The 12015-nt window shown below is 36.3% G+C and overlaps 1 protein-coding gene across 2 annotated transcripts in view; it reads right to left on the bottom strand.

The window, feature by feature from the left end:
* The window catches only part of IQUB (IQ motif and ubiquitin domain containing), a 58141-nt gene that overhangs the window by 33286 nt on the left and 12840 nt on the right, over positions 1-12015 (bottom strand). The gene's annotated exons all lie outside the window — the stretch shown is intronic.

Genomic DNA, 12015 nt, shown 5'->3' on the forward strand with positions numbered 1-12015 from the left:
ACCATCAACTATATCAGATAATAACAAAAGGCAATAGTGATTATTTCTACTCCAATGCAAAAACTACTAAACAAACTGAGAGTCTAGGTTTCCCTCTATGCCAGACATTCTCACACACATCGGGACACATAAGCTGTGGATAATGCACATCAGCAATTTGACTCCAAAATCTAGCAAATACACCTTCCTGGGAGGTAGTTAGTACAATGCTTAAAAGCATAGGCTCTGGGGTAAAACTTAGTCTAAATATTTACTCTGCGACTCACTAGTTGTTTGATTTTGGTTTATTCCCCATATAACATCCTTATCTTAACCCTGGTGCATCACAAGTCCTCAATAAATACTATTATTGTCACTAATATTAATTATCTCTAGTTTATCTTAACTACCATCAGCTTAGGCTCATATTTAACACAAAATTTCATTACCTAAACATAAAGCAGGTAGGTTATATGTAGTAACTACCAAAGGCAGGTTAGATAAAAGTCTCCATTTAAGAAAACAAGTATTTATTAAATTGTGAGAAATATAAATATGTCTGAAGTTATAGTATAGTACTAAATTCCCAAAAAACTTGCCATATAACTGAGAGATTTTTTTTATTTACTAAACTCATAAATAAAAATAAAATGTGGAGAGGCTAGATCAAGATTGAGGACAGAGAATATGCTGATACATCCCTTTACTGTGACCTAATCTCTGGTAATCACGGAAAATCATATAAGCAGAAATCGGTAAGGACACTGGATCATACTAACAGAGACTTCCAAAGGAAGAGAAACTTTGAAGAATCCCCTCAAGAAGGGAGACAGGTAGAATAAATTGAAGAGGAATCTATGCCTAATCATGTACAGGGAAGATGGAGAAGCAGGCTAGAAAATACAGAAGGGTCTGTAAGACTGTTTCAAGCCCTAAACCAGTGGATCCAGTGAGCAGAAGAGGTGTGTTAGGGCAAATGGCAAAGTGATTGCTTGAAAAATGCCAAAAGGACAGGCTTCTCTAAAACAATCTAGGGAAACCACACCCGTGGGTGACACCCACGATGAATAGAAGCCCCTTCTTCATAAAACTAGCTCTCTTCCAGAATCAAGCCTTGGCCATCACCTAAAACCACTGCGGTAAACAAATACGCATAGCACACTGGACATAAGGGATCTCAAATACCCTGTCTACACGCCCAGGAATAACCAAACCTTTGGGAAGAACCCACAAAATATAAGGCTCCTCATTCAACAAAGAAGTGTTTACTTTTGTGTGAACAGAAATACCTGAACAGTGGTTCCCAAAGAGTGGTGGTCAGACCAGCAAGCTCCAGACAGAATGAAGAAAGTTGACCAGAGAAATTACTCTAAATATACTAAAAGAACATGTCTCCAAACTAAAGACATAAGCTCTCAGATAGAAAGGGCTCACGGCCAAATCTCAAGCATATCACAATAAGATTACTAGAGATAAAGTAAAAACCCTAAAAGCTTCCAGAAAGAGGAAACAAAGAAATGCAAAACTGACATCAGACTTTTAATCAAATAGAGCTTCAGTGTTATAAAGAAAAATAATTTTGAAAACAAGTTTAAATCTATCTATGTGGACTCAAATTAAACTTCAAGAATGAGGTTGATTCAACAGGACTAAGAGGTTTATCTCCCAGGCATCATCTCTGAAAAAATTACTAGAGAATGTGTTCTAGCAAGAAAAATAAGTTAAAATGGAAAGATTAAAGAACTGAGAAAACATTTCCAAAAGAGTTATCAAGCTAAATACATCTTATTTGGAAAAAGTCATATATATCAATATAAATATATCAAACAACAAAGTGAAGTCATAAATATATAGTAAATTATAAAGTAAGTTATATATATATAATTATAAATATATATATATATATATATATATATATATATATATAATTATAATTCCAGATCCAATCTGACTGGCTAGGAGGAATGAGGGAGGAGGACAAGGAAATGAAAAACAGAAAACCCTGCTAAGGACCTTGACTTATTCATGGAAAAGATAGAGCCTGATTAAGTATGCCTTTGGTATAAAAAATTTAGGAAACAAAAAAGTTTTTAATTTTTATAAGGAACCATTAGAAAAACAGAAACAAAGGACCTGCTTTCAACTATGAAAGAACAACAAAAAAAAAAAAAGAAAGAAAATGTTTAGTCAAACTAACCAAAAGAAGAAAAGGCTGGTAAAAGAAAAAACAAACAAAATGTGAATAATAAATAAAAACCAAAATGAGATGGCAAGAATGAGTACAAAAATATCAATAGTCATATATAATATTGCTTAAAACAAAAAAGATTTAAAATAAATACAAGCATGAAATCAAGAAGCTCAAGAATAAAGTAAATATGATACAAGTAGAAAGGAGTCAGTGAAGACAAAAAGAACTTCCTACGTGGAAATTTCCTCCTATACTGGCTTTTAACCCATCCCTCTGTGTACAACTCACATCCCACTTTCACCTCCCTAGGAAACTCCTGTTCACCTTCCAAGGTTGTATGGGGCAAAGCAGTTTGGTTCTTGATGCCATCCCCCTTGGCAGGCATTTAGAGTTTCACTTCCTCAGCTTAAGTAAGTCAAGTTAACATTTCTCCATCTGCTTTACAACTTTAAAATAATTGACTGACACTCTTCTCTCTTTTCATGTATTCTTCGTTCCTGTATGTTTACATTTTTTTAGTCCTTTAATACCATTTTACTGGAGTTTGGAAAGTGTTGTAGAGACTTCCATCTCCCCACCTAATATCCATTCTCTCCTACTTCCTTAATAAGAAAACCTCAATCTTATTGAGGAACAACAATATGAAACTTTAAAAATGTATTTGTCACACACTCGCAGTGAGCACAATCACATGACACAGTTTGGGCCAATGAGATGTAACTGGAAGGCACTGGGTGGGGCTTGCAGGGAAAACTCTTGAAGGTAGCATATACGGCTCATGCTCCCTTGACCTCTCCCTTCTTCCTGCATAGATTGCAGACATTATGCTGAAGGTTGACTAACCATTGCATTATCATGTAAGTTATAAGCTCATAAGATTAATGGAATGGAAAGGTAAAAGGAATTTAGGTTCTTGATGATATCACAGAGCTACCATCCAAGCCCTGTACAGTCAAAAAATAAAAATTAGTTTGGACTGAGAACATAAAAATCTATCAGGCTGGAATAACAGGCATTAATTGTCAGCTATGAAATTAACAGGAAACAATATTTCTTCCAAGGACATACTACAGCTATAAAATGTCCTAACAATCCCCTCCTTTGAGTGAATACTATTATTCTGTGCACACTGAGAAACTTAGTACTCTAAAATACTAATCTATCAGAAACTTTGCTGTTTGAAATTAGATAACCAAAAATGAAGCATCCCACTCTTGGCAGGAGGATCTATGTCAGTTTGACAGAGAGAAGCAGCCTTAACTTACAACAAACATGCTGAACTTCAGCAAAGGAACATTCCACATCTCTCTTAACTTTGTTACCAAAGGAACAAAGCCGGAGATACCATACTTCCTGATTTGAAACTAAAATGCAAATCTATAGTAATCAAAACACTATATATTGGCATAAAAACAGAACTATAGATCAATGGAACAGAATAGAGAACCCAGAAACAAACTCATACATACATGGTCAACTAATTTACAACAGAGGAGGCAAGAATATACAATGGGGAAGGATGGTCTCTTCAATAAATGCTACTGGGAAAACTGGACAGTAACACGCAAAAGAATGAAACTAGACCATTATCTCACACTATACAGAAAAAATTACTTCAAATTGTATTAAAGACTTGAATGTAAGACCTGAAACCAAAAAAATTCCTAGAAAAAACATAGGTGGTAAGCTACTTGACACAAGTCTTGGCAATAATTTTTTAAATCCGACTCCAAAAGCAAAGGTAACAAAACAAAAATTAACAAATGGGACTATATCAAACTAAAAAGCGTTTGCACATCAAAGGAAACCATCAACAAAATGAAAAGACAACTTACTGAATGGGAGGAACTATTTGAAAATCATATATCTGAAAAGGGGTTAATATCTAAAACATATAAAAACTCCTAAAACTCAAATGCAAAAAAATAATCATAATAAACAATCCAATTAAAAAATGGGCAGAGGATCTGAATAGACATCTTCCCAAAGACATCCAGATGGCCAACAGACATATGAAAAGATGCTCAACATCACTCATCATCTGGAAAATGCAAGTCAAAACCACAATGAGATATCACCTTCTACCTGTTAGAATGGCTATCATCAAAAAGATAAGAAATAAAAAGTGTTGGCATGGATGTGGAGAAAAAGGAACCCTTGTGCCCTGTTGGTAAGAATGTAAATTGGTACAGTCACTATGGAAAACAATATAGAGGTTTCTCAAAAAATTAAAAATTAAACTACCATTTGATCCAACAATTCCACTTCTGGGTATTTATCCAAAGAAGAGGAAACACTAATTAAAAAAGATATATTAACTCTTATGTTCACTGAAGCATTATTTATAATAGCCAAGACATGGAAACAATTTAAGTGGCTATTGATGGATGAATGGATATGGAAAATGTGACACACACACACACTGGACTACTATTCAGTCACAAGAAAGAATGAAATCTTGCTATTTGTGACAACATGGATGGACCTGAAAGGAATTATGCTAAGTGAAATAAGTCAAAGAGAAATGTCATATGATTTCATTTACATGTGGGATCTAAAAAACAAAACAAATGAACAAAACAAAAATCATAGATGAAGAGAACAGAATAGTGGTTGTCAAAGGGCAGGAAGGTAAGGGCATGGGTGAAATGAGTGAAGGGGGTCAAGAGGTGAAAATTTCCAGTTATGAAATAAGTAAGTCATGGGTATATAATGTACAGCATGGTGATTACAGTCAATAATATTGTGAAGCATACTTGAAAGTTGCCAAGAGAGTAAATTCTAAAAGTTAACCATGTATGGTGACAGATGGTAACTAAATTTACTGTGATGATCATTTCACATGTATTTCAAATTGTTATGTTGTATACCTGAAACCAATATAATGTTACGTGTCAATGATACCTCAATAAAAACTTTTTAATTTTGAAAAAATAAATAGCACTAAATGTATGGTGTATTGGAGTTGGTAAGACTCTAATTCAAACAATTTTAGTATTTTTTTGAGAGAGAGAGAGAGAGAGAGAGAGACATAATGTGCAAGAGTGAGCAGGGAAGGGGCAGAGGGAGAGAGAGAGAGAGGATGTTAAACAGGCTCCATGCCTAGCACAGTTTGATGTGGGGCTCAATCTCACAACTGTGAGATCATGACCTGAGCTGAAATCAAGAGTCAGGCCCTTAACTGACTGAGCCACCCAGGTGCCCCAGAATTTTAGTAGTTTTAATATTAGTCAAACTTTGGCCCTAATAATTAGATGTTCTCTTCTGGGTCTCAAAAAGAAAGAAGTAAAAAAGCAAAGAGCATCTTTTGATTTAACAGCCTTCAGCACTGGGTGGACATTGAGTGGGGAGGAACCTATTTAAAATTCTCATAATGAATGGGGCACCTGGGTGGCTCAGTCAGTTAAATGTCTGACTTCAGCTCAGGTCATGATCTCATGGTTCATGGGTTTGAGCCCCACATCAGGCTCTGTGCTGACAGCTCAGAGCCTGGAACCTGCTACGGATTCTGTGTCTCCCTCTCTGTCCCTCCTCCACTCACTCTCTCTCTCTCTCTCTCTCTCTCAAAAATAAATAAAATATTAAAAAAATGTTTTAAAAATTCTCACAGTGGTACTCAAAATGTGGCCTATGATTCTATTGCTGGCCCACATGGCTTCTTACCTTGTTACCAGGCTACAAATGGCCTCAAGAACCCTGCATTACAGAGTAAATCAAACACACTATTTAATTTAGTTGACTTTTTTTCTCACAGCAACATTTTTTCAATGAAAGAAGCACTGCATTGACTTACATTCTGCACAAATTCTTTAGCTTTTCACACACTTGTACTTGTGTTGCACTAGCCTTGAGTCCTTGTCACCACCATGGACTGCTTCTGTTCCAATGATGCCCGGAGCTAGAGACCCAGCAAAGCTGAGTCATAATCCAAGAGGACCTTAACACTGAGTTTGAATCTGCCAGAAATACCCAGCAAGGAAGGAGGATTGCTAGTCAGTACTACATCTTTCTTCACAAAACCTAGTAAGTAGACTTTTCCACTTTCAAAAGCTAGTGTTAAAAGTGTGCAATTCAGTTGAGCAATTTGGGGTAGGAAGAGACTAAATAGGTATTTTTTAAATTTATCAACCCAATCCAGAAGTTATTCAGTAATGAATTAAAGACACATTGACAGGGGCGCCTGGGTGGCTCAGTTGGTTGAGCGTCCGACTTCGGCCCATGTCATGATCTCGCGGTCCGTGGGTTCGAGCCCTGCATCGGGCTGTGTGCTGACAGCTCGGAGCCCGGAGCCTGTTTCAGATTCTGTGTCTCCCTCTCTCTCAGACCCTCCCCTGTTCATGCTCTGCCTCTCTCTGTCTCAAAAATAAATAAACATTAAAAAAAATTAAAAAATAAAATAAAATAAAATAAAATAAAGACACATTGACACACAGTGTGGTCTCAAATGTGTTTTATACATGTAGAAAATGACTGAAGGAAATACGCCAATATGATAACATGACAGAGTATTACTTTCTATCAAATTTCTATTTCCGCATCTCCCTTAATAAAAGCCAGGCAAATTGCCCTGGTTGGCTTCCCTCCTTCAAGTTAATGAGCCTATTGCATGGGTTGTAATTTCTTAGCTTCCTCATGGAGGTAGGTTCCCCAGGACACATTCAGGCCAACCATAGGGCCATTGACAGAATGAACTTGTAGGCGATGAAAAGTATGGTAGTTGTTATATGAGTGATCCGGTAACAAACAAGCTGGGGCATGGGAGGAAGCCTTTGTGTTCTCGGGCCTTCTCATTCTCCAAGCTACACTCCTGTGGAGCAGCCAATCCAGCCTGCCTTCCCCAGACCTTTAAAGCCTGCACCAACCGCAATGCCTAGCAGACTTTCCAAAGACCAAACAACAAATGGACAGGGAACATCTTCTCAAGTTAAGAGCATCCACCTTACCTACAGATCACCTATAGGCCCAATTCTATACAGGTTCAGACATCTGCCAAGCTCCTTCAGGAAAATACACAAGAAGATAATAGTGACTGGACCGTATATATAAATGATTATAGATTACAATTTAAGGAATGTGTGTGTGTGCATGCATACACATTCCTGATAAATTTCTAAGAGATTCTTATTTTATTTCATTTCATTTCATTTCATTTCATTATATTTTTTTTTTTTTTCTTAGTAGGCTTCATGCCCAGCATGGAGCTCATTGTGGGGCTTGAACTCAAGACCCTGAGATCAAGATCTGAGCTGAGATCAAGAATTGGACACTTAACCAACTGAGCCCCCTGGCACCCCGAGATTCTTATTTTTAAATATATTTTATATTTTATGTATATTAAAATATACTTTATTTCAATTGTGAAAATTCTGTCATGTCGAAATAAGTCACTGAAAATTCTCTTTGGGCCTGGGGGCAGGACTACCAGATTAGAAAAGTAAAAGTCTCATCAAATGCTCTCTCCAAAAAGGAATGATAAAACTGTACAAAATTGTTTTTAAAAAAAATAATAATAACCATTTCAGGATTCTGGAAATTGACCAAAGGCATACATCAAATAAATGTTTATTGAAGAAAGATTACTAAACCTCAAGTAGGAGCACTGATAGTCTATGGCATTTCAAGTTGGGGCTGCTCTCGCATCTTCCTTCTCCTCACCCTGGATTCATCTGTGTCCACTTTCAGGGTGCTGAATTGATTTAAAATGAAGCAAAGAAAAACTCTATACTCCCTAAGCAATGTCACAAACAATAGTAATCTCTGTGGCAAAAAAAAAAAAAAAAAAGAGGCCAGCAACTCAGATAGCTGAGATTGTAGTCTGGAGCAAGCAACAGACAGGCAGACTAGTGAGAAATTAATCAGAGATACCAGGAAAAGGAGATAGGCCACAGCGAGCCCTGATAACTTCCCAAATAGCCTTGGGAGTCTGAAGGCTGAACACATGTACAAGGATGAATACATGCTCAGGAGAGACTGGAGAAAGCCCTACCTATTCACATATCCCAGGCTGCCTGAAGCCTTGTGCAGAAGAAATGCAAGAAGAAAATCCAGCAGAAAGTAAAAGCCAGGATGATCATAAACTAAACTTGTCTGAACTTCCAATGCATCCTCCAAACACATGGATCCATTAGTGAGAGTGGAAGCTTTACTAGCTCAAGGAATTTGAGCACAGCCTTTGATCAATCATTACCTAACCATTAAGCTATGTTAAACCAGGGGCAACCCTTAGGAAGCCAGACTTACAAGAAGAAAAACAACAACATTTCTTTTGAGCAGAGAAATCAATGGCGATATACTGTGATAGAGACAAACTCTAAAGCAGGTTTCAGCAATGGCACTGTTGATATTTTGGACCAGATAACCAGCTGCTGCAGTGGGGTTGGAGTTTCCTACGCGTTATAGGATGTTTGGCACGATACTTGTCCTCTACCATTAAATGACACTAGCACCCTCACCCTCGAGTCATAATCAAAAATATCTCCAGACAATGTAGATGTTGCCTGGGGAGCAAAGTCACTCCCAGTTGAGAACCACTGCTCTAATTAATTAATCCAGACAAATCACTAAACAAATATAAGACAGATATAACATCAATCCCTGGAGTAAACAGGGACAGGATACAGAGTTGCTATAATGTTACTTAAAATGTCTAGTTTTCAACAACAACAACAACAAAATTATGAGAGCAAAAAGAAGACAGTATGACCAATTTAGAATGAAAAAATATACCAATCAATAGAAACTGCCTCTGAGGGGTCTATGATGTTGGACTTACAAAGATTTCAAAGCAGGTATGATAAACATGTTCAAAGAACTAAAGGGAATAAAGTTTAAAAGTTAAAAGAAAGTAAGGTGGCAATGATTCATAAAATAGAGAATATCAGTAAAAAGAAAATTAGTAAAAAGAAATTATTATCAGTTAAATATTATTTATTAGTAAAAATTATTATCAGTAAAAAGAAATTATTTAAAAAAGAGAACCAAATGAAAATTTTGGGATTTTAATTAAATTAAAACCTATTGGACAGGCTCAAAAACAGATCTGAATAATATAATAATTTTTATAATAATAAAAATGATAAATGTGATGATACATAATTAGAAATTATCTGCCCTGAGGGGATGGGAAAAAAATAAGGTAAATGAACAGAGATATTCAGGATACCATCAAGCAAACAAGCATACACAAGATATACTAAAGGGAGCTCTTTAGACTGAAAGGAAATGACACTAGATATTAATTTTAGCCCAAATGAAGAAATAAATAGCACCAGAAAAGATAATTATATAGGTAAATATCAAGGACTATATATATCTTCTTTTCTACAATTAACTTATTTTTTTAAATTTTTTAAAAAAATATTTATTTTTGAGAAAGAGAGAGAGAAAGAGAGTGCAAGCAGGGGAGGGGCAGAGAGAGAGGGAGACACAGAATCCAAAGCAGGTTCCAGGCTCTGAGCTGTCAGCACAGAACCCGATGCAGGGCTTGAACCCATAAACCGCAAGATCATGACCTGAGCTTAAGTAAGATGCTTAAATGAGCCACCCAGGATCTCCTATGATTAACTTATTTAAAAGACAACTGCATAAAACAGTTAATTATAAAAGGATCTGTAGAGCTTAACATATACAAAGAATATATAAATTTGTAGAACAGTGATAGCACAAAGGAGAAGGGATGAAATTGCAGGGGTTTTTTTAATGTTTATTTATTTTTGAGACAGAAAGAGACAGAGCATGAACGGGGGAGGATCAGAGAGAGAGGGACACACAGAATCCGAAGCAGGCTCCAGGCTCTGAGCTGTCAGCTTAGAGCCCGACATGGGGCTCGAACTCAAGGACCATGAGATCATGACCTGAGCTGAAGTCGGACGCTTAACCGACTGAGCCACTCAGGCGCCCCTGAAATTGAAGTTTTATTAGAGCAAAGTTTCAGTATTTTATTGGATTTTAGTTAGTATTACTGTCAAGTATATTGTTATAAACTGAGATGTGTATTGTAATCCCTAAATTACACTAGAGCAACCACTTAGAAAATAACTCAAAAAAAAATAATTTTAAAAAACAACAAAGCAATAATAAAGAAGAGAACCCAATTAAAAATGGCAAAGGATCTGAATATACATTTCTCTTAAGAATACAGACAAGTTGCTAACAAGCACATAAAAAGATATTCAGTATCATTAGTCATCATGGTGTATAGATCAAAACCAAATGAGCTGTCCCTTCACACTTTATTAGAGCAGCTATAATGAAAAAAACAGACAATAACAAGTGTTGATGAGGATGTGAAGATATTAGAATCCTTGTATACTTCTGGTGGGACATAAAATGGTGAGTTGCTTTGGAAAACAGTCTGACAGTTCCTTAAAATGGTTAAACATCTATATTCACCATATGATACAAGTTATACTCCTAGACATATACCCCGGGAGAAATGAAAACATATGTCCACATAAAAATTAGTACCTAAATGTTTATGGAAGCTTTATTCCTAATGGTCAATAAGTGGAAACAGCCCAAATGTCCATCAACCAGTAAACAGACAAAGAAAATACAGTATATACACTGGCATAGATACAGTAGGTATATCCAGTTGAGTACCTATAATGGAATATTATTCTACAGTATAAAGGAATGAAATATTGATACCTGTTACAACATGGATAAGCCATGAAAACATTATGCTACGTTTAAAAATAGCCAATCACAAAATACTGCATATTGTGGGGTGCCTGGGTGGCTCAGTCAGTTGAGCATCTGACTTCGGCTCAGGTCATGATCTCACAGTTTGTGAGTTCAAGCCCCGCATCAGGCTCTGTGCTGACAGTTCAGAGTCTGCTTCAGATTCTGTATCTCCCTCTCTCTGCTCCTCCCCTGTTCACACTTTGTCTGTCTCCCTCTCTCTCAAAAATAAACATTAAAAACATTTATTCAATGCTGCATATTGTATGATTCCCTGTATATGAAATATCCAGAATAGGCAAATCAATACAGGCAGAAAGTAGATCAGTGGTTTCCTAAGACAGAAAATAGGGATTGACAGCTATTGGGTCCAGGATTTTTTTTCCAGGATGATGAAAATGTTCTAAAATTGATTATGGTAACAGTTGTATAACTCTGCTTATATAGTAAAAATGATTGAATTGCATATTTTTTAAAGTATATATTATACTAACAGTAAAGGTTTTAAATAAAAAAAAAGAATTAAAATGGTACATTAGAAAATACCTATTTAACATAAAAGAAGACAGTAAGGAAGAAGAAAGAATAAGAGAGACAAATGACATACAGAAAACAAATAGCAAATGGCTGATATAATCCAACCTTATCAATAATTAAACTAAATATAAATGTTTTAAACACTCCAATCACAAGGTGGAGATGATCAGACTAGATAAAAAGACAAGATCCAATTATATGCTGTCTACAAGAGATACACACTAGATTCAGACTCAAATAGATTGAAAGTAAAAGGACAGAAAAAGACAATGCAAACGTAACATAAAAAAGTTGGAGCGGCAATTATATCAATATCAGAGAAAACAGACTTTAGTATGCTTTTGGTTTCAATTACTCTGGAAAGCTCCCTAGGTGATTCTACTGTCCCAAGGATTAAGGCCAAGGGATAAAGGAGTTAAGGTTAAGGGACAGAGATGGACAAAACTAATAATAGCCAAACATAACACACAAAACCCCTGGGAATCCCTAAGGGAAAGGAAGGGATTAGGAGCATTTAGAATTCTTGTTCCTTTTACGGGGGCCAGCGGGGGGGGGGGGGGGGGGGTGGGGGGGTGGGGGGTGGGAAGAAAATGGTTTTTGGAAAGAGGAAAAAGCCTATTTTACGT

This window comes from Panthera uncia, chromosome A2, assembly GCF_023721935.1.
Source record: "Panthera uncia isolate 11264 chromosome A2, Puncia_PCG_1.0, whole genome shotgun sequence".
Lineage (NCBI taxonomy): Eukaryota > Metazoa > Chordata > Mammalia > Carnivora > Felidae > Panthera > Panthera uncia.